Source organism: Lagenorhynchus albirostris, chromosome 9, assembly GCF_949774975.1.
Source record: "Lagenorhynchus albirostris chromosome 9, mLagAlb1.1, whole genome shotgun sequence".
Classification (NCBI taxonomy): domain Eukaryota; kingdom Metazoa; phylum Chordata; class Mammalia; order Artiodactyla; family Delphinidae; genus Lagenorhynchus; species Lagenorhynchus albirostris.
The window spans coordinates 40,471,920-40,497,981 of record NC_083103.1 but is presented as its reverse complement, the minus strand read 5'-3'; the positions used below and the strand labels follow the sequence as shown (position 1 = coordinate 40,497,981).

Genomic DNA, 26,062 nt, shown 5'->3' with positions numbered 1-26,062 from the left:
GCTGCCTTGGAGAAGGCCTCTGCCACCTCTGCCTGGAGTCTCAGGCCTGCGGGGGCCATGGCCCAGAAGGATGGGCGAGGAGAGAGGAGTTGCCTGCCAGGGCCCCTGTAAGGAGACTTGGAGTTGCTGCAGCCAAGACTGGAGCCATGAGAAGGCCCCCTGGGAATGGAGAGACGGCCAGCGAGGGTATAAGAGGCTGGGGCCTATGGGGCCGACATGAGCCCAGGAGGCTGGGCTGTGCTGTATGTATCTGGGAACGTGGATGTGTGTGTGCGTGTGTGTGTGTGTGTGTGTGTGTGTGTTTGGGAATGCAGGTGGGGGACATCCATACCAAGTGTCCTAAAAGGAACATCTAAAAAACCAAGTCTGTTCCTCTCTTTACCTGAAACTCGGACCCAGAGTTTGTACCTGGGAATGAAATATTTCTGAAGTTTTTTGCTAATATTCATCCTGTTCATGATCTGAGCCTCATTCCATTTCTAGCATACTAAAAACTATCTTAGCTATTCAGGTACTTTTACACTCCTGAGCTCGTCTCATACTTTCAGCAACATATGAGCTAGGCAGAGATTATCATGATCCCCATTGTAAATATGGGAAAACTGAGCCTCAGAGAGTTTAAGTGACTTGTCCAAGGACGCATGACTAGAATGTAGTAGAGGCAGTGTGCAAGGTTAGGTTTCTTTGAGGATAAAGTCCAGGCTCTTTTTTTTTTTTTTTTTTTTTTTTTGCGGTACGCGGGCCTCTCACTGTTGTGGCCTCTCGCATTGCGGAGCACAGGCTCCGCAGGCTCAGCTGCCATGGCTCACGGGCCCAGCCGCTCCGCGGCATGTGGGATCTTCCCGGACTGGGGCACGAACCCGTGTCCCCTGCATCGGCAGGCGAACTCTCAACCACTGCACCACCAGGGAAGCCCCCCCCCTTTTTTTTTTTACACTACCTGATCTACCAGAAATGGACTCAAAGATTCAGGAAACTGCCCATTTGAGGAAGGCTGTGGCTTCAGTGTTAACGCATAGCCAGGTGAATGGCTGGGCCTTCAAGCTCTGTCCCCGGGCCCTGAGACAGCCTTTGCTGAGATAGGAACTGAAGCCCCTCTCAAGGATCTGGGGAGTAGAATCAGGGTGTCTCCAATGGACGGAGGCTGCAGTCAAAGCTGGCTTGTCTGAGGAGGATGACTTGGGCATCTACAGAGTCTGGGGTCCCCAGAGAGCTGAGGCAGTTGAGTTAAGGTCAGGAGCTGCAATGTGTCCAGGGCCAGGGAGCAATCATCATTTTTAGCCAGGGCCTGAAAAAGGGAACACGGGTATTAGCGTCAAGGAAGAGAGGCTGAGATGGGACCTTGGAGTGATCATTGTGTCTTGGAGACAGAACCGGTTTTCCTGTCGCTGAACACAAAGCGTGAGCATATTGACAAACAGTAGTTGCACATGAGGGATTTAGGTTAGATGCCAAGGAGAACTTCCTGCCAATGAGCAGGTTCAAATCTGGAAACAGTGCCCGAGGGAGGCTAGGGTCTGCTCTTCCTTGGTGGCCCCAGAGTAGGTAGAAGAACTCCAGGCCCCTGGTGGGGAATGATTCACGGCAGGGTGGAGGGGGTTGGATGGAATGCGACATTCCTGAGCTTTGGGGTGGGAATCAGCCTTCTTCTCTAGACTTAGCCATCTGACACTAAGTGCAGAGCGGAAGTTTGATGTGACCCAAGTTAAAACGAGTGTCTGCAACCATCTTCTGTCCTTTCTGGCAGGTCAGCGATCTTATGTGAGCGACTTAGGTTCCAAAGGGAAGCACCTGAGGGTCAATAAACCAAGTGGCATTCCAGGCGTTTGGGGGCTGCTCAAAGTTCAGCGCTCCCTCCGCAGAGCGTGTGAACCGCACCCAAACCCCTCCTTGTTTTGTTTCAGTTCCAACGCACTCCCTTTACTCTCCAGATGTTGGCATGTGGGGCACATGTGGGCACCAGGGTCGGGACGGCTCCGAGGGTCCGGGGTGCTTACCCGCCGTGACTCCCGCCCGGCCCCGTGCGAGCCAGGTCTCTAATTAGACCTGACCGCGTCCCCATTCCAGGGCTCCCCACAGCCGAGAGCACAAAGTTTGCACTGCCAGGGGCACCAAAAGAGCCTCGCAGCCCGGCTGAGACTGCAGGCAGCGGTGGCTGACGCGGGGCAGAGGTTTGGCAGCGAGCGGACTGTTGCCGGAGGTCCTGCGGCGGCGGGCGGGAGCGGCGGGCGGGGGCAGAGCGGGGTGGGGCGCGGGCAGCCGGCGGCCCTCGGGCTGGGCCACCGAGCAGGTCACTTGCTCGCAGCCTCTGCAGCCCCAGCTGTGCCTGCCGCCGCTGGCCTGGCCGCTGCATGCAGCCGCGCACAGGCGCTCTCACTCGCTCGGAGTAAGTAGGCGGCGCTCCCCAGGCTGGATTCGGTGCCCAGCCCGGTCCGGGACAGAGCATGCTTGTGACTATTTAGATAGTAGGTGTAAGTGTATCAGTGTGAGTGCTCGTGAGTGGGAGCGAGCGCCAGTGGGAGGACGTGTGTCTGGGCTGGTATGTGAGCAGAGGGAACTTTCTAGCATATGTCCCAGGGTGTGAGTGTGTCAGTATGTGTGGGAACTTCTGTGTAGGTGGGCCTGGAGTGCGCCCATAGGTGGCACGTGTGTCTGCGTGGCCCTTGCTGCCCTATGTCTGTACGCTGGGTGTGCATTGGTGAGTGTGGTAGGCAGGCTCCGGGGCTGAGCGAGTCGTGTGTCGATGGCTGCATGTGTGTGAGTGAGCAGATGAAGACAGAAGCTGGGGATAAGGAGTGTTATCTGAACTCAGACTTTCTAGGGTGACCCGACTTGTCCCCAGCTGGGATGTCTTCTCTGTGGGTCACTCGGCTTTGGTTTCTCAGGACTCTGATCGGGGCAGGAGTTCAGCGCCAACACTGGACTGAATGGGGGTCTGAGCCAGCCTGGCTGACTGGCCAGGGTTGCGGAGACAGCCCCACTGTCACTGCAGGAGGAGGTGGGAGGACCACTCAGCCATGCCCACCCACAAACACAGGGCACCCACACCCACACACTCACAGCTGCTCATGTGTGCACACCTTCCCGCCACCCACACCAGTCTTGCGCATGTTGTATCTCAGGAGGGCCGTGTAAACACTCACCTGCTTTCAGTATGTACATCTGAGGACATTGACACATATCCAACAGGTATCTCCGTGTGCAAAACGCATATGCACAAACATGCACCCCTGGCTTGACCCACTCTCAGCCTTTTAGGCCCCCTTTTCAGTCCCCTTTAGCCTACACGTGGCACCTTGGACAAGTCTAAGAAACTGGCTTTAGTAGGAAATACCGTAAGCCAGGGGCTTTGGCTGGGGGGTCAGGGCAGATGTTGATACAATGCCTTCAGAGTGTCCCATTTGATCTAGAACTGAGGCTGCTCTTGGAGTAGTCTTGCCTTTTTAGAAGTGAAAAGGACCGTCTGACAAGGCAAGCAGGGCCAGTCTGGGATCTGAGGCAGAGCTCAGCACCTGTAGTTTGCTCCACGCTCTAGTTTATTCTCTGGATTCCCCCTGCAGCAGAAAAGCAGTGAGTCTTCCGTGGGCTGGGCCCAGACAGTCACCTGACAGGCAGGAGAAGTGAGTTGAGCTGGGCTGATTTCTTCTCTTCTTTGGTTTTAGTCAACCCTGTTTTGAGTCTCCCATCTGCAGGCGAGGCTGAAAGGGAGAGCCTTTGCTTTGCTCCTTTCCAGTGGTTATCTCTTTTTTTGATAGAATCTTGTTCTCCCTGACGTCCTCCCCTTGGGGACTGGGGACACACGAAACAGTGCCCGGAAGAGTAGGTGCCCCAAATATTAGCTGGCTGCTGCTGTTATGGCTTCTAGACCTCTCCCATCCTGAACATTCTCCTGTGGACAGGTCTCAATGAGGTGTCCTCACTAAATGTGCTTCCTCGGTTGGGAAGTTAGAACGATGACACTGACTTTCTCTTTCTAAATGTTTATGGTTTGGTCTAAGGAGTGTCTGAGTTCTCACCCCACCAACTCCTCCAGTATGCAGGGGAGCAGATGGGCTTCATGCATTTCCTGAGGGGGTGCTGGAACCTACCTTTCCCTGGCCTGGTCCTCCACCTGACCTTGGGGGAGGATGGTTAAATAAGGGCAGGCTGTGGTCAGCTGGGCAGCCTTTTACAGAGTGAAGGTGGTGGGGAAGGAAGTCTCTGTGCCTCCCCTAGCCTTCTTATCTGTGGAGGCCCCCAGCCGTCTTAAGACTCAGGAAAAGACTCTGGAAAATGAGGTACCCACTGTGAATCCCAGGCTGGTTCCCCAGTTTTAGTTCATCAAATACATATACCTACCAATCAGAATTTCAGAGCAACAATTAGGACTCATAGAGCATCAAGGCAACCCTATTAAGGTCACATAGTTCCAATTTAAAGAAGAGAAATCAGACAACCCCCAAAATGGTAATAATAACAACCACTATTTATTGAATCTATAATACATGCTTTATTTCATTTACTTTTCACAGCAACCTTATTAGGTTAATAGTCCCATTTTTTTTTTTCCTCTGACAAGGAAATTGAAGCTTAGAGTGCTCAAGGGATTTCTACAGGTCTGTGTGACTGCTGAGTTCATGACATCACCTGTGTGTTTACCTTCTTACTCTGGCTGCCAGGAAGCTCTTAGTTCATCATATTGCTTCATCCTAGTAAACGTGTTCATTGGAAACATGGCTTTGAATTTTAATTTCTGCTTTAATAACTTTATATTATACCCATCTTTAGCTGTAAACTCCTACATCCTTCGTAGAGAGAGATCAGAATAAATAAATGAACAATCAGCAATTAAGCATTCTATTGGTCTCTGAGGATGAGAACCACGTTGCATGGAATTTTGGGGGGACATCTCCAATTTCAAATATTTCATCTGGTTTTCAAACCATATGTCTCAATTTTGGCTTCTGTATTTTGGGGCTCTGATTTGTGACCATGTCTTGGGGCTTTTCTTCCCAGCAGCTCTGGGAGAAAATGCCCATCTCTGTGCTGGCTCAGACAATGGGGATTGTTGTGAATGAATTGGGCCATTGATAAATGTCCCCTCCTCTGACTGCTTCAACTGCCAGCTTCTCCCTGTCTCAAAAGCATGAGTGTCTGGGTGCCCGAAGGAGTTTGACCCCTGCCCTATGCCTGGCCCTGGCCCTATGGCCACCCCTTCCTCATGTGACCCCGCCTAGGCTCAGGGCTCTGCTGAGAGGTCTGTGTCTCTTGGACCTAAGCTCTGCCTCCCTCAGAGCAGACCACGTGGACCACATGGTCCTTTGGAGCCGGAGCTCAGGATGAAGAGCATGGGCACACGCGAAGGGCCCTTCTGCCCCCTCCCCTGGATCTGTGAGGCCATAGGCTAGTGCTCAGTTTTTCCTTGTCCCCATGAGGGGCTCTCAAGTCTGCCATGTGGTCAGAAAGTCATTTGTCACCTCTTATCTGCAAGAGATGTGTGTCACCAGGGTCATCTGAACGCAGGACAGGGCTCTAGCCACACTGCAAAGTTGGCGAGACCCCTAACTAATTTACTCTAAGACTGATTCTTTTAACCTGCCCAAGGCTATTAGTATTTGGAAAGGGGAGGAGTGGGGGGCAACGCTTAGCACTAAAGATTACTTACAAGGACTCTCGTGGTGGGCTTTCAGGCACTGTGTTGAGATCTTGCTTCTCAGTATGCATTAAGTCACCCGATGCTGGCAGCTGTTTCCCATGTTCAAGATTAATCCTCCCAGAAGCACTTGGTTACAAAGGGGAGGAGGAATCATTGGCCTGAGGCCTCAGGAGATGCCTGGCACTGGGCGGTGTGCTGGTGGGTCGGTGCGGGTGACGGGTTTGTACCTTCCCAGGCAAATGCCACCTCAAAAAAAAAGGTAAGACTAAGACTTGATTGACTGCATCTCTGCTGAGGATTCTGGGTGTTCCCTGGACTTTAAGCTCAACCAGGTGAAAACAGGTTTCAAATCCAGCAAGAGAGCACTGGGTGAGGCAGGCAGAACTTCTGTGGGGGAAGGCGTACTCACGCTTACTCACATTTTTTAGTGTCTGCTAAGGGCCAACCCCCTTGTTAGGTTCTTTGCATCTTTTGTTTCAGGAAACCTCTGGAAAAATGCTGGGAGACAGGTGCTGCTATTTTAAAGATAGGGAAACTGAAGCACAGCAAGGTTAAATGATTAGCCCAAGGTCAGAGCCAGCAACAATTTCACCCCAGGTCTGTCTGACGCTGGAGTCTGTGGTGAAGACTGTGGTCTGTGGTCCACTGACCACTCCCCAGTTCAAAGGCCCTGAAAGCAGGGAAGTCCAGGCCTTTGGGCCAGCTGGGGAAGAGCTGAGGGCTTTGCCTTCTCTGGTTCTAGGACCTGAATATCATCAGCGTCACTGGCCTTTCCAGCCTCAGATGGAGACGGCTGCCCTGTGGGAAGCAGGGGTGGGGTGGGGAAGGCCTCCCAGGCTGGGCAGGGATACCCCTGCCAACCCCGCCCCCTCCCTGCCAACCACTCCCTTGGGGTGCGCTTCTGTGACTTCACTTCTTCCCTGGAGCAATCTCTGGGGACCGAGCCTACACCCAGACACTGTGATCCCGCCAGCCCAGTCCCCCCTCTTCCTGCTACATGGTGCCCTCAGTGCCAAGCTCTGGGGGAGTCCTGGATCCTCTGAGGATGTCTCTGGGCAGACCAGACCCTGTTCGGCGTGAGGCAGTGTCTAAGCGTCAGCAATTTGGCTGGGTAATTGTGTGTAGTGTTCACTTTCTGCTGGAGAAATGGAGGTTTTGTCTTACAAACCAAATATCCTGGGTTTGGAAACCATGTGAAATGCAGCCTGTCGTCTAGGCGTGTGGGCTGCCTTGTGGGTCTGTGTGTGGTGCTGGTTTAAAAGACATGGTCGAGGGACAGAACGATTGACTCAGGCCATATTGTTGCCTCTGATAGAGGGTCAGAGGTGGGCTGCATATACTGTCCATGTGCAGAGAAAAGAGCACGGGCTTTGCCATCAGACAGATCTGGCTCGGAGCCTGTTTCCACGTCTGTAAAAAGGCATTCCTTATGACGCAGTGGTGATGCTAGAACTGGAAAGTTTATTGAAGTGTAGTGTCCAGCACAGAACAGGTCAACTGTAAATGACGTATTCTTCCTTCTTGTCCCACCTACCTTCTGGGAAAGAACACTGGGCTGATGGCAAGAGATCTGGATTCCAGCCCTAGCTCAGCCTCTGGGTACATTGTTTTCTCTTACCCTCTCTGGGCCTCACTTTCCTCATGCATAAAATTAGAAGAACTAATTTCCCTTATTCTTCTGTATTTTTTGAGGATCGTGAAAGAGACTGAAGTCAGGGAGCTCTCTTGGAGGATGCAGAAAGTTTAGTCACTATTATTCATGTATCCATGCTGCAGTATTAACTGAGATCCTGTCATGTGCTAGGGCCCGTGCAGAGCACTGGGCATACAGGTGTCGGGAATATCACAGTCCTCAAGGCAAGACAGGATTGTGAGCAAACAGTGACAAGCCTGTCTGTGGGCCATGATCATGGCAGGTATTAGTGTATCAGAAGAGGAAGTGTCACCCCCAACTGGGGCAATCAGGGAGGCCTTACCAGAGGTGAAAATTCCTGGTCTGGATCTGGAAAGATAACAGGAAGATTCCGGGAGGATAAGAGGAGGGCTTTCTAGGCCGAGAAGCCAGCACATGCTAAGGCACAGAAATGTTGCCTCGTGTGGTAAGCCTGGGGGACTTGAGGCAGCGAGGGTTTGGTCAGTAGTGATGAGAGAGAGATGGGAGACTTTACAAAGGACTGTCGACGGGCGTCAGGCCTTGATGGCTGTGCTGAGGTGTTTTGATTTTTATCATGACAGTTGTGGGCAGCCCCTGAGGTATTTTAAGCAGCGGAGGGTCATGGTTGGATATGGGCTCACTTATTCATTCAGCAAACATAAAAACAAACAATTTTATGTCACCTTTAATTTTGATATCATATCAAATTAATGAAAATTTGCAAGACTGATAAAAGAAATCCTTCTTTATCTGTATCACTTAATTGATTACAAGACACTGCATTTACTTCATTTTTATTCATTCTTTCTCTCTCCAACAATATAAAAAATACATTATTTTTTATTTATGTATACTTCAATTATCTGTATAATTTATACTTTATTATAATTATATATTTATGTTTTATCATGTATATGTATATATGAATACATACATGTATATGAATACATATAAAATATTCATATTTCTGATCAATTTAAGAGTAAATCGGAGACATGGTGCCTCTTTGCCCGTAAATACTTAAGTGTGTATTTCCTTAAAAAAAAGATATACTCTTACTACAGTACAATTCTGTCCCAATAATGTCTCTATAGCTCTCCTGTCTCCCTCGCCCCATTCAGGGTCCAACCCACAGATGGCATTTTGTTATCATGTCTCCTGGGTCTTCTTTAATCCAGAGCAATTCCTCTGCTTTATCTTTCTTGACCTTTGTGTTTTGAATGGTATAGGCCAGTTATTATGTTGAATATCCCCCTCCATTTGGGTTTATCTGATGGTTCTACATGACTGGATCCAAGCTATGCATGTTGGGCAGTAGTAGCATGAAGTGAGGTTAGCATACCAGCGAGCACAGGCTGTGGGGACTGTCCCAGTGCTGGTGATGGAAGCTTTTGTCACTTGCTTGAGGTAATGTTCACCAGTTTCTCCTGTGAAATTACTGTTTTTCCCTTAGTAATCAATAAGTAATTTGTGGAGAGATACTTCGAGGTTTTGTAAACATCCTATTCCTCATCAAACGTTTAATCACTAATTTTATCATCATTGATACTTTTGAATCCATCATTGCTTCTATATTTATTAGTTGGCATTTTTCTGTAGGAAAGATCTCTCCCTTCTCCCTTTCTTTCTGTCTTTCTCTTTATCTCTCTCCTCCCTCCCTCCCTCCCTTCTTCCCTTCCTTCATTACTATGAACTCATAAATTCTTACTTAATTTATTCAATGGGTTTAATCAATTTGTATATTTTATTTTGATGTTCAAAATGTACAAGATTTGATCAGTGGGAGGTTCTCAGTCTGGCTCTTGTTTCTTTTGACTTTTCCCCATGATTCTCTGAGCATTTGGTTACTGTTGCTTTAGCAAGATGTTCCAGGCTCATTTTGTTCTTTCCTTGCCCCAGCCCTGGAATTAGTCATTTCTCCAAGGAGACCTGGATCCTTTTAGTGGAGAATGGTATTAGAAACCAAGACCTGGGGCTACATGTGCTCCCTGTTACTGGCGTGTCATTGCATTTATGCCCTCTTAGCAAACAGAGCTAGTGTATATACTTATATGTCCATATTTATTTCTATAATAAAAAAATAAAACAAATTATTATAGGTTTTTAGAAAGAAGAACTCAAGTGATTGAGACAGAGAGTGAGGGGATAGGGTGGCTTAGATGGGTGGTGAGGGAGGGACTGTTTGAGGAGGCGATATTTAGAAAGACCTACAGTGTGGAATGGATGGATTGGAAGGAGAGAGAGCCTGGAGATTCTTTCAATTATCTAGGAAATAATTACAAGGACCTGAAATAAGACAGGCAAGAGAGGAAGTAGAATCAGGTAGCTGGTTGAATGCAGAAGGTGAGGGAGACGAAGGAGGGAGATAGACATCTCCAAGGCCTGTCAAGCTGAGTGTGTCCAAAACGGAATTTCTGCATTCTTGCTTGGCAGGGTCCTATTCATATGTGGTCCTCTCCAGGCATTTCAGATCTCATTGAATGGCTCCTTCATCTATACAGCTGCACAAGTCAGAGAGAGCTGGCAATCATCTTCAACACCTTTCTCTCTCAAAGCTCATATACAATTCACCACCAAGTCTGTTGATGTTGTCTTGAAAATCTCTCCCCAATCTGTCACTTCTCTCTGTCTCCACCAGTCTCACTCTAGTTCAAGGCACCATTTTCATCTTACCGGACTACTGTGAGAACTTCCTAACTGGTCTACTTATACTCCCTCCAATTTGTTGTCACACAGCAGCCAAATGTATTTTAAAACACAACTCAGGGGCTTCCCTGGTGGTATAGTGGTGAAGAATCCACCTGCCAATGCAGGGGACATGGGTTTGAGCCCCGGTCTGGGAAGATCCCACATGCCACAGAGCAGCTAATCCCGTGTGCCACAACTACTGAGTCTGCACTCTAGAGCCCGTGAGCCACAACTACTGAGCCTGTGTGCCACAACTACTGAAGCCTGCTCACCTAGAGCCCGGGCTCTGCAACAAGAGAAGCCACCACAATGAGAAACCTGGGCACCTCAACGAAGAGTAGCCCCCGCTCGCCACAGCTAGAGAAAGCCCAAGTGCAGCAACAAAGACCCAACACAGCCAAAAGTAAATAAAATAAAATAAATTAATTTTTTAAAGGAAGCTTTTTTGTAAATTTATTATTTATTTATTTATTATTATTTTTTGCAGTACGCGGGCCTCTCACTGCTGTGGCCTCTCCCGCTGCGGAGCACAGGCTCCGGACGCGGCTCAGCGGCCATAGCTCACGGGCCCAGCCGCTCCACAGCATGTGGGATCTTCCCGGACCAGGGCACGAACCCACGTCCCCTGCATCGGCAGGTGGACTCTCTACCACTGCGCCACCAGGGAAGCCCTAAAAAAAGCTTTTTTTAAAAAAAAAACAAAAACACAACTCATGTCATTTCCCTCCTTAAAAATACTTCAGTTGCTTCCTATTGATCTTAAGCTAAAGATCAACCTCTTTAATGAGCCTACAAAGTCTAATTTTTCTGACCCCTGCCTCCACTCCTACACCGTCTCACCCAGCTTCTTTCTTCACCCTCTCCCCTGGCCTTGTCTCAGTCCCTTGGGCTTGTCAGTTGGCAAGGCCACAGGCCTTTGCATTTGCTGTTCTTCTGCTTAGAACACTCTTCCTTCATGTCTTCACCTACCGAATTCCTACTTATAGCTCAGCTCTCAGCTCAGCTGTCACTTCCATGATTAGGTCAAATCTCATTTTACAGGGCTTTACAACACCATGTACCCCTTCAAGCCTTTATCATAGTTGTGATTTTACATTTATTTACAATTTTTCATGATAATTAATGTTTACTTTTCCTATTTGATGATGAGTTTTGCTCATTACTTTATCCTCGTAGTTAGCATGTTACTGACACATGTCACAAATATTTGTTGGATGGATGAATGAATGAATGAAGTTTTATCAGCTGAGCAACCAGCTGGTGGTACCATTCAGTAGAATAAAAATTCTAGGGGAGAAGTAGATCTGGGGAGAAAGATAATTCACTTTAGGACATGTTACATTTGAGGTACCTCTCAACCACGTCTGCCCCCCCAAACATCTTACCGTCTTCTGGGCAAACAAATTAGACTGTCGTTCAAGAGCTTTGAGGGGACTGGTGATAGGTGGCAGCTAATTCCTGGGCAATTCTAAGGAGCTTCTGGAGAAGATAGCTAAGTCACACGGCATCCCTGAGCTGTACCCCCCTTTCTGGTTTGTAGAGGATACAGGAGATCTGAGGGGCCTCCAGGTGGTTTGACCTGGCTTCTTGGCTGCTACGAAGGATTTAACAAACGTTTATGAAGGCTCCTTGGAACTTGAGAGTTACTTGCATGATTCCCATGGGTCAGGAATTGCCAACCTCCTCCCCACCCCTGAGACTGCACTAGATATAGGCCTAAAAGAGAATTCAGAGAGGGTCTTACTAAGCCCAGTGAGCTCTCCTTACAAAGATGCCAGTAGTCACTCCAGCTCACTCACTCCTGCATTCCTCACTCACTCGTTCAATATCTATTTCGCCTTCACTCAGTCACTTACCCGCCCAACCACATGTATCCATCCACAAACAAGAGTTTATGTTGGATCTGTAGCAGGACTCAAGGCTGATGAGTCACCCTCCCTGCCCTCTCCTTCATCCCTCTTTCATATGGTCCTCACAGCCCAGGAGCCCAGATGAGGAGACATCAGGGTGGGGAGGTGTCACTTTACTGGTTGAAGGCCATGTGTGCTTGCAGGGTGTTATCAGGAAGAGAGGGAGATGCCACCACACCAACTGCTCCTCTTATTTTACCTCCTGCTTTTCTAGTGTCCCTTCCCCTCTTTCAATGGTGATGAGAGCTTAGGAATTAAGCTCCTTGATCAGATAGCTGGGCTCTGCAGAGATACTTGGGGCTCAGGCTTGAAAGGGAAAGAGAGACAACAGCTCCCCATGAGCCCCACCATGGAGAAGAGGACACTTTTTTTTCTTCTTCGTTTTCTACCAGGATTGCCCTTTTAACCCTGTGGAATTTGCAGAGAGGCTGGGGGGAGGGCGGGACAGTGGGATTTAAAATGCAGCATTTAGAAACCAGGCAGTAGACTAACCCTGGCCCCGCCCCTCCAGAAACTGCTCTTTCAGTTCTCTGAGGTTTGTCATTTACAAAGAGCCCCACAGAATGTGCGCTGTCCATCTGCCGTGACATCAGACAGGGTTGGGGCTGAGCAGACATAGGACAATGGCAGCCACATCAGATAAGAGCATCTTGGAAAAGTGCCCGAAGATGCCCAGGATCTAAGTTACAGACTCATTCACTCATTCCCTCTCTCACTCATTCATTCAACAACGATCTACTTAACACCTACTCTGTGCCAGGCATTGTTCTAGGCACTGAAGATATAGCAGTGAGCAAAACACATGCCCGAGCAGAATTGCTTTCTGATGTGGGAAGATAGTAAACAGGTTGATATATGCAAAGTGGTGATGAGTGCTGTGGAGAAATATAAAGTATGGTAAAGGGGTTCCAAGGGTAGGAGGGGACTTGTACATGTATACCAGGTCAAGAGGTTCTCTCTGATATGCAGATATTTAAACAGAGGCCAGGAGGCAGTGAAAGGGCAAGCTATGTGAAGATGGGGGTGGGGGGAGAGCAGTCAGCACTTCAGGATTCTGGGTGCCCTGTGGTCTGGGGGTTCGGAGTAAGCTTCTAGGGGGAGGCCACGTTTAAGCTGAATCTTGATGTGTGGGGACAGCAAGTCAGTCCTGAAGAATAACAGGGAACTTGCCTTGAAGCGTGAACATAAGGGACATGTCGGGGAGGACAGCTTGGTAAGGCCCAAAGAGGCAGGGTAGGCTGGAAACAGGGTCTGGAGAGTCATGAGTGCCAGGCTAAGGATTTCAGACCTGAGTTGAGGGACACTGGGGAGACATAATAGATTTTCAGCGACATGTCACAATGAGAGCTGTGTTTTAAGCAGCTGAAACTAATATTAGAATAGGCTGGGGGCTGGGCAGCCAGCAAGAAGACAATTGCCTCGCGTGAGCCTGCTTGGCCTCATGACCATCAAGGACCCTGAGGTTGGGGGGAACGCTGGATGGCCCCAGATGCACAGCGGGCAGGGATACAGTGATGTAGGGGCTATAATGGCCGACAGAAGCAGCAGGTAATGTGAGTGGTCATCACTGGGACAAACCCCAGATGTCTCCTGTAACTCAAAGCTGTCTTTCAGCAAAGAACACAGAGCAGCCTGGGTTCTAGGGCAGAGCAAGCTGGAGAAAAGAGTTTGGGTCTCATCTCTGGCCACAAATGGCTATTTTAGAAGCTTCTGGGAAGGGGGTCCTTGGATTGTAGGAACATTAGGTTCAGAGGAGAGCTTGTCTAATCCAGCCCTCTCCTCTCACAGATGAGAAATTGGAAGCCCAGAAAAGGGGCATAAATTGTCCAAGGCCATGTAGAGCACGTGTGGCAGAGAAAGGTCAAGCATCTTATTTGAACTCATCTTGGAGGAATTACTATGTCTTATTTAATTACACATTTATATATATATATCTTTCAGTGGAAGAGGAAATTCTAAGAAAAAGGAAATTGTTTTATTCATCAACTTCTCTATCATCTGATACAGAGCCTGAACTTCTCTATCAGCCTGATACAGAGAAGATGCTCTCTTGACCTGGACCAAGGCTGATGTTAGCCTGGTCTCAGATGTGGGATAGGAGCTGCCTGTGAGTAGGGGAGAGCCTGGCTCTGGATCTCCCTCACGCACTCATGTGGTCTGGCCTGCGACCATCTCTACCTCAGTTATACTCACAGCCCTTGACAAAGGGACCATGGATGTGAGAGAGTGTGGGGGCTGCTGTCACAAGGGTGCCTGCCAAGAGGGAGAGGTGACAGGTGTGGAGAGGGGCTGGGTGTCCTGGGCCTGAGGCCACTGCAAGAGAGAGAGGCCCTGCCCAGCTTGAGAGAGCAGACCACAGGGGGTTTCACAGTCGCTAGCTGGGCACCTGGGATGCATGTTTAGGGTGAAAGAGCAGTGCTTGGTCTGGCCTGCGGCTGGGCCCCCAGGGATTTCACCAAACCCACTTTTATTCAGCCCAGGTTTTCAGCCCAACCCTGCTGTCCCAAGGAGCTGAAGGCCACAGTTTTAAGAAGAGGTCCTGTTCTTTCCCCACAGTATGCAGAAGTCTATGACGTAACAGCAGGATTTCAGACGGAATTGTCCTTTGATGTGCTTCCATCCTCACATTCAGGATCCTAGGCGGGGTGGGGGGCGGCTGAGCTAGAGACAGTTTCCTGAAAAGTCAGAGGAATTCAAGCTGTAGCTCCTGCCAGCCCAGACCCCTGCATCTGTGCTGGATGAGTAATTGGTTCTTAAGCTCTTGGTCAACACAAACTGTTTGTCTTGCACTGTGGCGCTGGCAGAGGGATTTCCAGAGCGGAGTGAGTTATATGCATGAGCACACTGAACCTGTAGACCCAGGAAAATAAGCGTCCTAAGTTTGGTGTCCCTCCGTGAATGTCCTGGGGGAGGCAGTGGGGTTTTCTTCAGGTGTGGGGTCATCACCCTCTCGAAGGTAGCATTGCGGACTAGGCCAGGTTTTGAACAGAACCTGAGAGGAAGGGAAGAAGGCACTTGGATTCTAGTCTGGGTTCAGCTACAAATTTACTCTGTGACTCGGGCAAGTCTTTTGCCCTCTTTGAACCTCAGTTTCCTTTTCATGAACCACAGGGTTGGAAAAGAGGGTTCCGGAGGACCTGTCCTGTAATATTCCAGGTTTCTTGCTTACATAATACTAACAGGAATTTTGGTTAAGACCCTAACTTTGAGATTTCTATCCTCGCCCAGGTCTCTTTTACTTTGCCTGAAATTCCACCTTTGGTTCTTTTAAGAAGCTCTTATTTCCATATCGACTAACAAAATCCCTCTTATTTTTATGAGCTTGTATAGGGATACAAAGCAGTGTAATCTTCTAGTTGTATTTCAGTCTTTATAACAACTGTGCCAGGTAATCAAAGATATATTATTTCCAGTTTACATTTGAAAAAAGAGGCCCAGAGAGGTTAAGTAGTTTGATGAAGTTCACAGTTAGTTGCTGGCAGAGCTGAGATGAGGCTGCAGGTTTCTTGGCTGTTGGCTTACGTTCTTTTGTGCTACCCTTTGGGTTTGGAAAGGGAGAGTTCTAAAGACTGCGTGGGATGGGGGTTGTAGTGTTCATCAGGCGGCACAAGTATCAGGATGACAGCATCTGCCCCCGCATATCTGTACCACGTAGGCTGAAGTGTTCTTAGCCTGGGGCAGCCCACCCAACCCAGGCACAGTAGTGAGGGGCTGTGCTGGCCGCTCTGCCTGCTTATGCAAACGCAGGTCAGGGCAAAAAGCAGGCCCTCTGCAGCAACTTTCTCACTGATGATCCTGTGTTCTTGTCTGCCATAGACTATTTTAGCAGGGTGGTGGGTATCCGGCAAAGCCCAGGTCTTTCTTTTTTTTTTTTCCTTTTTCTCCCAGCTTTATTGAGCTGTAATTGACATATAGCATTGTATAAGTTTAAGGTGTATAATGTGATCAGTTGATATACATATTTATTGTGAAGTGATTACCACAGTAGGGTTAGTTATGCATCTATCACCACACGTTTACCTTTTTATTCATGTGGTGAAAACTTTGAACATCTATTCAATACTTTCTTAGCAACTTTCAAATATACAATACAGTATTGTAAACTATAGTCACCATGTATACATTAACTCTCCAGAAATTATTCATCTTATAACTGAAAATTTGTACCCTTCAATCAGTATCTCCCCATATGCCCCAACCCTCAGCCCCGGGCAACGACCAATCTACTTTCTGTTTCTATAGTTCAGCTTTTTTAGATTCTACATATAAATGAGGTTATACAGTGTTTGTCTTTCTCTATATGACACTTTGCATAATGCTCTCAGGGGCTATCTATGTTGTCACAAGTGGCAGGATTTCCTTCTTTTTTTAATGGCTGAATAGTATCACATTGTGATGTATATGTGTATATATATATTTTTTTCTTTTCTTTTCTTTTTCTTTCTTTCTTTATCCATTCATTCATTGAAGGACACTTGGGTTGTTTCCATGTCTTAGCTATGGCGAATAACGCTGCAAGGAGTATAGGGGTGCAGATATCTCTTGGAGATAGTGATTTCATCTCCTTCAGACATACCTAGAAGTGGAATTGCTGGATCACATGGTAGTTCTATTTTGAATTTTTTTGAGAAAACTTCATACTGTTTTCCATAGTGGCTGCACCAATTTACATTTCCACTAATAATGCACAGTGGTTCCCTTTTCTCCACATCCTCACCAGCGCTTGTATCTTGTCTTTTTGATAATAACCATTCTAACAGGTATGAGGTGATATCTCATTGTGATTTTGATTTGCATTTCCTGATGATTGGCGTTAAATACCTTTCATGTACTTGTTGGTCATTTGTATGTCTTCTTTTGAAAAATGTCTATTCAAGCCCTCTGACCATTTTTTCAATTAGTTTTTTGTTTTGTTTTGTTATTGAGTTGTATGAGCTTCTTATATATTTTGGATATTAACCCCTTAGCGGTTAAATGGTTTGCAAATATTTTTCCCAGCTTCCTGTAGGTTGCCTTTCACTTTGTTGATTGTTTCTTTTGCTATTCAGAAATGTTTTGTTTGATATAGTCCCACTTGTTTATTTTTACTTCTGTTGCTTTTGGTGTCAGATCCAAAAAGTCATTGCCAAGACCAGCGTCAAGGGACTTTTATCCTAAGAGGTTTAGAGTTTTAGGACTGACATTTAAATTTTTAATTCATTTTGAGTTAATTTTTGTGAGTGGTAAAAGGTAGGGGTCCAATTTCATTCTCTTGCATATGAACATCCAGTTTTCCCAGTACCATTTATTGAAGAAACTCTCTTTTCCCCTTTGAGTATTCTTGGCTTCCTTGTCAAATATTAGTTGACCATATATGCAGGGGTTTATTTCTGGGTTCTTGATGCTTTTCCATTGATCTATGTGTCTGTTTTTATGCTAGTCCCATATGGTTTTGATGCTATAGCTTTGTAGTATAGTTGGAAATCTGAAAGGTGATGCTTCCAGCTTTGTTCTTTCTCAATATTGCTTTGGCTATTTGGGGTCTTTTGAAGTGTTATATGAATGTTAGGATTTTTTTTTTTTAATTTCTGTTAAAAATGCCATTAGATTTTTTTTTTTTTTTTTTTGCCATTAGATTTTTGATGGGGATTACACTGAGTCTGTAGACAGCTTTGGGTAGTATGAACATTTTAACAATATTAATTCTTCTCCTCCATGAACATGGGTTATCCTTCCATTTATTTGTGTCTTCTTTAGTTTCTTTCATCCATGTCTTATAGTTGTCAGTGTACAGATATTTCACTTCTTTGGCTAAATTTATTCCTAAGTAATTTATTTTTTTGATGCTATTGTAAATGGGATAGTTTTCTTTATTTTTCAAATAGTCTGTAGTTAGTGTATAAAAATGCAACTGAGTTTTGCATATTGATTTTGTATCCTGAAAGAAAAAAAAATTACTGAATTCATTTATTAGTTCTAACACCTTTTTGGTGGAGTCTTCAGGGTTTTCTATATGTAAGATTATGTCATCTGCAAACAGAGACAGTTTCACTTCTCCTTTCTGATTTGAATGTCTTTTATTGTTAATTGTTATGCTTAATTGTTATGCTTAATTGTTCTGGCTAGGACTTTTAGTACCACGTTGAATAGGAGTGGTGACAGTGGGCACCCTTGTCTTGTTCTTGATCTTAGAAGAAAAGCTTTCAAACTTTCCCCATTGAATATGATGTTAACTGTGAGTTTGTCATATCTGGCCTTTATTATGTTGATGTATGTACCTTCTGTACTCAATTTGTTGAGAGCTTTTCTCATGAGAGGGTGTCAGATTTTGTCAAATGCTTCTTCTGCATCTATTGAGAGGAACATATGGTTTTTATCCTTTTTTCTATTAATGTGGTATATTATATTTATGGATATGTGTATGTTGAACCCTCCTTGCATCTCAGGATAAATCCCACTTGATTATTCAAACTGAATTTAACAGCACATTAAAAGGATCATATACCAGGTCTTCTTAATTAACCTTCCATTTCTCATTTTCAGAAGATTTCTCATATGCTTGTCCTGGAGATGGGCTGGGCTTTTCTGTCTGTAGAAGGGGGTTCTGAGAGCAACCCTCTTAGCTGTTTCTCTCTTGCCCAAACCAGCTCAGTCTTTGCTCTGGGGCAAGAGGGAGGCTCAGGGGCAATAAGTGTGGGCAAGAAGGAGCTCTCCCTTCATGTACCAGGCAGGAGCAACAGTGGGAATCACCCCCAACCCCTCCCAATTCACTTTCTGCTTATGCTTTGGGGTGTACATACATGCTTTCACTCTGTCTCTCCTGTTTCCTCCTCCTCTCTCATTAATCAAGTTTCCACACTTGCTTTGGTCTATTTTGGGGCTTGCTATTCAATTCTCTAAGTTTATTCCAGGGTCAATATCACATTGTATTTACTGTTTGAAAATAAATCTTACTATCTGGCAGGAAAATCCTCCCAATTTCTTTATTTTTTCAGGAGTAATCTTGGGTTTACTCATCAAGTGCTAGGAAAGAATCTTGTGGGGATTTGATTGGGATTGCATGGAATCTATAGGTCAATTTATGGCGAATTGACATTTTCCTGTCTATATACATGAAATACCTCTTCATTTGTTTTGTCCTTCTTTAATATCTTTTAACAATATTTTATCATTTTCTCAATAAGGGACTTGCACATTTTAAGATTAATTTTTGTATACCTTATATATCTTTGTTGCTTTTGTTAATGCCCTCTCTTCTAAATTTCATTTTAGTTTTGTGCTGGTGTCTAGGACTATACTTGACTTTTGTATATATATTTTTAGCCACCTTTCTAAGCCTTTTCATGAATTAAAATAATTTCTTCGTAGATACTTTTGGTGTTTCCACATTGGTAATGAGGGTAACTTGCTAGTTCATGGTACATTTTTATAGGAATTTGGGAAAGATACCATGTCTGGGAAGACATAGACCCATGGAGACTTGGTTTGCCATGTGAACTGCAGGTCTGTGTCTGGTGGACCCAGCCCTGTGTATGGTGTGTGGCTGAGTGGTCACAGCAGAGGCCAACTTCAGCCTCCACTCACCCCCTTGGCTGTGTGCTGTTGCGGAAGCCCTGTGGAAAATCATATCAACTGTGAATAATGACAGTTTTGTTTCTTTCCATTCTTATACATTTTCTTTTTTTCTACACTAGCTAAGATTTTAATACAATAATGAATAGAAGTTAGTGGGAGGTGGCATTTTAATTTTGTTTCTGATCTCACAGGAAATGCTTTCAACATTAAATACGTTGTTCCTGTATATTTTTTTTCTCAATAGATGCCCTTTAATTAGTTTAAAGAAGGTCTCTTTTACTCCTGGTTTTCTAAAGGTTTTGTTATGAACGGCTGTTGAATTTTATAAAATTATTCTTCTCCATCTATTTAGTAGTCATAAGGTTTTTCTTCTTTTACCTATTAATGTAGTGAGTTTCATTAATCTATTTTCTAATGTTAAAGCAGCCATGTATTTTTAGGCTAAACCCAACTTGGCCATGATTTATTATTCTTTTTATATATATAGCTGGATTCTGTTTACTAATATTTTATTTATTATATTTTTGTCTATGTCTATACATGAGGTTGTCCTAAAGATTTCCTATCTTGTGTTCTTTAGTTTCAGTATCAAAATTATGTCAGTCTTATAAAATGAAGTATGTTTTCTTTTATTCTTATTCTCTGGAAGATCTTGACAAAGGAAGAGTTATCTTTCCTTTGAATGATAGAAACTCATCTGTGAACTTCTCTGTGCCTGGTGGTTTCCTTAAGGGAAGGGTTTTAACTATTGATTAATTTATTCAGTAGTTATAGATCTATTTCTTCTCGGTCATTTTTGGTAAATTGTATTTTTATAGGAATTTATCTAGTTTATTTATGATTTCAGTGAGATTGCAGAATATTCTTGTCCATATAATATTATCCATCATATTCTTTTATTTCTGCTGCATTTGTAGTAATAGACTCGCTTTTATTGCTAATATTGATTATTCGTGTTTCCTTTCTTTTTTCTGATTTTTTTCTGATCTTACCAGTAGTTCATCTATTTTATTTGTTTTCGAAAACTAACTCTATTGGTCATTTCATTTGTGTTTATGTTTTGTTTTATGTTTTTGTTGTGTTTTGTTTAATGTTTGCTTCTATCTTAACTATTTTTCTCTTGCTACTTTCTTTGAAATTATTCTCTTCTTTTAAAAATCTCTCATGTTGTTAGAAGTTAGAATTCTTCCAATTTTCATATTTTCTAATTTAAGCATGCAATTTTTGCTCTTAATTTTACTTATCAGTATACTATATGATTTGTTTTTTTTTAATTTTTTAGTACTTTAAAAAATGTATTTATTTTTGGCTGCATTGGACCTTCATTGCTGTGCATTGGCTTTCTCTAGTTGTGGTTGAACGGGGGCTACTCTTTGTTGCTGTGCATTGGCTTCTCATTGCGGTGGCTTCTGTTGTTGCAGAGCATGAGCGCTACGTGCATGGGCTTCAGTAGTTGTGGCATGTGGGCTCAGTAGTTGTGGCTTGCGGGCTCTAGAGTGCAGGCTCAGTAGTTGTGGTGCATGGGCTTAGTTGCTCAATGGCACGTGGGATCTTCCTGTACCAGGGGTTGAACCCGTGTCCCCTGCATTGGCAGGTGGATTCTTAACCACTGCGCCACCAGGGAAGCCCCTATACTATATGATTTTTATATGTGTGTTTTCATAAGCATTCATGTTTATTTTCTAATTTCTGTTATAATTTCTCCTTTGACCTATGATTTGTGTGCTTAAAATATCCAAACATATGGAGGTCTTCATATTGGGGCAGAGATTACAATCTGTAGGATACCAGTCATTTGAAAATTGCTGAAACTTGCTTTAAGATCCAGTCACTAGTCATTAAAAAAAAATCATGACTCATGAATCCTTGAAAAGAATGTGTATTCCTGATAAGTTGAATGCAGTGTTCTATTCATAAACATTAACTCTAACTTAATTGTGACATTCAAATCTTCTGTATCTTTACTGATATTTTTTGGCTTGAGCTGTCAATCAATGACAGAATTGTGTTGGAATCTCCATCTGTGATTCTGAACTCGTTCACTTCTCCTTGAAATTTTATCAGTTTTTACTTTGTATATCTGTATTATTGTGATTATGTACATCATTATTATATCTTCTTGATGGGCTGAACTTTTTATTTTTACGTAGTGCATCTCTTTACCTCTATAATGCTTATTATCTTAAACTTTGTTTTGTATCATATGAATACACTGGCACCAGAATTCTTTAGGTAAATATTTCTATGGTGTATCATTTGTTGTCTTTAACTTCAAGCTGTCTTGGGTGCTTTGTTTTAGGGATATTTCTTGGAGCCAGCACATAACACACTTTCTCTCTTTCCTTCTCTCTCTCTCTCTCTCTCTCCCTCCCTCTCTTTCTCTTTTTTTCTCTTTCTCTCTCTCTGTCTGTAATGCGTGCTTTATAATCTTTGCTTACAAGTGGCTAGTTTAGTTTCTCTCTCCTTACTGTCATTACTATTATTCACTGATACACCCCCCACCCCACACTTCTTTCCTCTTTTGGAATTTTTTATTACTTGTTTTTTTCCCCATCTACATATTTGAAGGGTAATATCTATCTGTACCTCTATGTGTATTCTTTTGGTTGGTTACCCTAAATATTATAGCACAAATAATAACCTAATAAGGATAAAGTTAATTTACATTTCTATTTTCCTCCTCCCAAATAAAAGAAAATTAGAACACTTTAACTTATTTTAGTCATCCCCTTCTGAATTTACATATACATATACATATTTGAAATTTCTCTTTCTTTCCTTATCCCACAAATGAGGTATTATTATTGTTTCTTACAGTCAAGTTTTGTTTGTATTTACTCACCTAGTACACGTAAGTTTGCTCATCATTCATTCTTATATTTCAAACCTTCCTTCTGACATTACATTCTTTCTGCCTGAAATAATTCCTTTAGAATTTCCTTTGGTGTGGGATTTTTTACTTCTTTGAAAATGTACTTATTATTTCCTTCTTATTCTTGAAAGAGAGTTTCTTTGGGGGTAGAATTTTAGGATACTTATTTTCTGTAATCAGATATTTTCCCACTCTCTCCTGACTTTCATCATTGTTATTTAATGGTCACCTGTAAATCTAATTTCTCTCTTTCTCTGTCTGTCTCTGTTTCTCTTTTTATCTTTGGATGCTTTTAAAACTTCTCTGTCTTCTGTGCTCTTTAGTCTTACAAGTTATCTAGGATGTGTATATCTTTTGCATTTTTCCTGCTTGGGATTCATTGCAATTTCTGGATTTGAAAGTTGTTTTGTCTTTCAAAAATTTTGAGAAATGTTTCAGCCACTATTTTGGGGATATCACTTTTCCCCCTGTTCTCCCTCTTATCTCCCTTTAGAAATCTGAGTAAATACTTGTGAGGCTAATTTACTTTCTATTCCTTAGCTTTAGTTCTCTCTTGTTTTTGGTCTCTTTCTCTCTCTGGGCTGCATTTCAGATTATTTCATTTGATTTGTTTTTTTTAATACACCAATCCAATCTTTAGCTGTGATTAATCTGTCCAGTGAGTTTTTCATTTTAATTATTATATTTTAAATTTATATAAGTTCTATCTGGTTCTTTCTGCAATCTGCTTGATCATATTTTATAGGCTCTGTTCCTTGAAAATATTTCTGAGGCTGTCTTTTATTTCTTGAAGCTGAATTCTCTAATCGAGTTTTTTCCCTTCATAGACAATGTGAATTCAGGCTACAAACCTTTTTGAAGGTCATATTGTGATCATATTGTGATCATTCTCAGGAGAGACTTTACTTCCCTTTAACCCAGCATCAAAGTTGGGAAGGACAACTTTTCTTGCACCTTCTGAATAGGAGATTTATTTCTCATTCACCTTTGCATTGGGTTTCTGACCTTCTAGACCACTATTTTATTGTTTCCGTAGCCCCTAGGCTTTGTCCCTTGTCTGCCCTACCCCATACCTACATGGAACAGAAGCTTAGGGAATACAGCATTCAGCAGATATTCTCAGGGCAAAAACTACCTTCAACTCTTGCTTGTTATTCTTGGTTCCTGCTTTTGCTTTCCTTTTGGTTTCTCCAGATTTCCTACATTTTTGCCAGCTAAGTGATACATTTTAAAAACATTAAAACATCTTTATCAATCCTTTAAAATTCTTCTTATGAAGAAGTATTTTAGGATATATGTTATACCATATTGCTGTACATAAAATTCCTGTGTGAACTTTCTCTATAAGAAGAGAAATCAATTATCAAGTAAAAATAAGATGCTAAAACATAGTGGCATAGTATGGATTTCCTTAAAGAGAGGGTACAGTCATTACCCTCACTCAACTTACTAGCTATGTACCATAGCAAATTATTGAATCTTTGGATCTTCATTTCCATGTCTTCAAAATGGGGATAATAGTAGTACTAATTATTTTGAATTTTTTTTGAGAAATAACTTATATAAAGAACCTAGAAGTGTACTTGACATACAGTTAAGTGCCCAACACCATATTTCATTAAATTTAAGATGCCACAGATTGTAAGATGCCCTGTAACTTCATAAAAAAGAGAACATGCTTTCAATTAAACTATGACACAATGCAAAGATGCTATTGACTGAAATTACATCCCAATTTCATATGTTAAAATATGAAAAAAATGCATCTTAGAACCATCTGACAATACTAAATTTTGGCTATTAATATGAATGGATACATATGAGCAAAGACTACAGTGATTGAGAAATGGAACCTTAGTCTCAATTGATAGGACTTTAAATGTTTGTAGGTATTTATTCCATTCTACCATTACCTCATCAACTCCTGGACTCTGGCTGTATTGTGCATGAATTAGAGTCTGTGTCCAGAAGGCTAATTGTCAGTAGACAAACACAATGTTCTACCATCTTCTCCAAGACTGAGGAGGAAGGGGAAAAACATATTTATTGAGAGACCTCTGTGCCTAGCACACTTATGAGTGACTTAAGTATCATATTTACTTTAATTTTCACAATTAGGTTAATTAATGTTAGTTGGTGCAACAAACGACCCCCTAGATATGAGTGACTTAGCACACTAGCTTTGTTTCTTGCTTACTACACGGACTGATACGGGTTGGGTGACTCTACTGTGATTCAGGACTCATCTTCTTCCTTCTTTTGGCTTTGCCATATTGGCCTTTCCAGATGCTCTGGCATCACTCAAGAGACAGAAAGGGGAAGAGAGAGGACCAGGAAGAAAGCATACCTTTCATTACAATATCATTAAAAAAAAATTTAAGACATCAGAGTTTGATTTATTCCTAGTAACTTGTTGGAGGAAGAAATTACTATAGGTTAGGGTGGTTGGAGGCCTCCCAGATGAAGTAGGATTAAAGCTGAGTCCTGAAACATTGATATTACTTAGAGATAGAAAAAGAGAGTTGAGGAGATTTCAGTCTGGATGTGCTGGAGTGGCATGACCAATGCGTAGAATTACGGAAGAGTAAGATGTTTTTGGAGAACCATGAAACAATCTCTTGGGGAATGACTAACATTTACTGAGCTCCTACTCTGTGCTAGACACTGTGTAAAGTACTGCTCAGGTGCTACTGTGATATATGGCTTCCTAAACATAATTGAGCCTCAGTAAGACAGTATTCTACGAATGGGCTGTTTTTCATGTTTGACCCACTCTGTGCCCCAATTAATTAACTCAGATAATCATATTTGGAACATGTGGTCCAAGTACCTGACACTGCACCCTCACATAGAGGATTCTTTATCTGAGGACGTTATGATAATGACAGTAGGATTTGTTGAGAATGACTGTGTCTTGCTCTCACTCTGGGTTATTCTATTTATAGTCAATGGCCCTAGAATGTGTTCTGGTTCCCTGTCTTTTGTTCCTTTTCATTAGTGAGCTGCTGAGAACCCTTTGCCCTTGTGGCTGAGCCAAAGTTCTGGTTCAGTCTGGACTCTCCTTCAAATGCCCCACACTACTTGGGTCACATAGGGTATGAACTGGGATGTTAATTGTTTCTTCATGGCCGATGTTACTGATTATAGAAAATGTCTTAGTGTCGTTGTTTGTGCTTATTCAAAGCATGGTCTCTATGTATGAGGTGTTTATCAAATCTCCTCCATGAGAAGCTTTTCTTCTTCTCAATATATGTAATATATCCTGCTTTTTAATCCCCTTTAGTGTGAAGCAGCTCTCTGGGCCCGAGGTCTGGGTAGGAAATGGATCTTTACTTAGGCACAAAGATAGATATCATGAGACTTCCTGTGTGACACCTTTAACTTGTCTCCCTGGCTCTAAGTAGTTATGGTATTGTTATTTCACTTGCTTTTATAAGCATCATGCAGGGTACATGATCTTATGTGATTCTTACAACAACCCTGAAAATAGATTCAATTCCCATTTTCCAGATGAAGAGGCTGAATGTCAGAGAGCCCTAGTAAGAGACAAAACTGGGATTGGGATCCCAATCCCGAGATTTTGGATTTCCATAACCTCATCATGCTACTTTCCAGATGTTATTGAGTAACCTCCGGTTTGGGGGATTTGAGAAGGAAATAAAATCCGAGAAGGTCGGACTATCATGGTTGTTGATGTAGCACTATGGTCTGCTCATGGCTTTAGAAGTAAGAGAAAATGACATTTGTGA

At 43.5% G+C, this 26,062-nt stretch overlaps 1 protein-coding gene across 1 annotated transcript in view; it reads left to right on the top strand.

Annotated features, from left to right (window-relative positions):
- The first annotated feature begins 2,312 nt into the window (after positions 1-2,312).
- The window catches only part of INSC (INSC spindle orientation adaptor protein), a 125,253-nt gene continuing 101,503 nt past the window's right edge, over positions 2,313-26,062 (top strand). The window contains exon 1 of the mRNA XM_060157779.1: positions 2,313-2,386. The gene's annotated coding sequence lies outside the window, so the exon portion shown is untranslated. The remainder of the gene's footprint in view (positions 2,387-26,062) is intronic.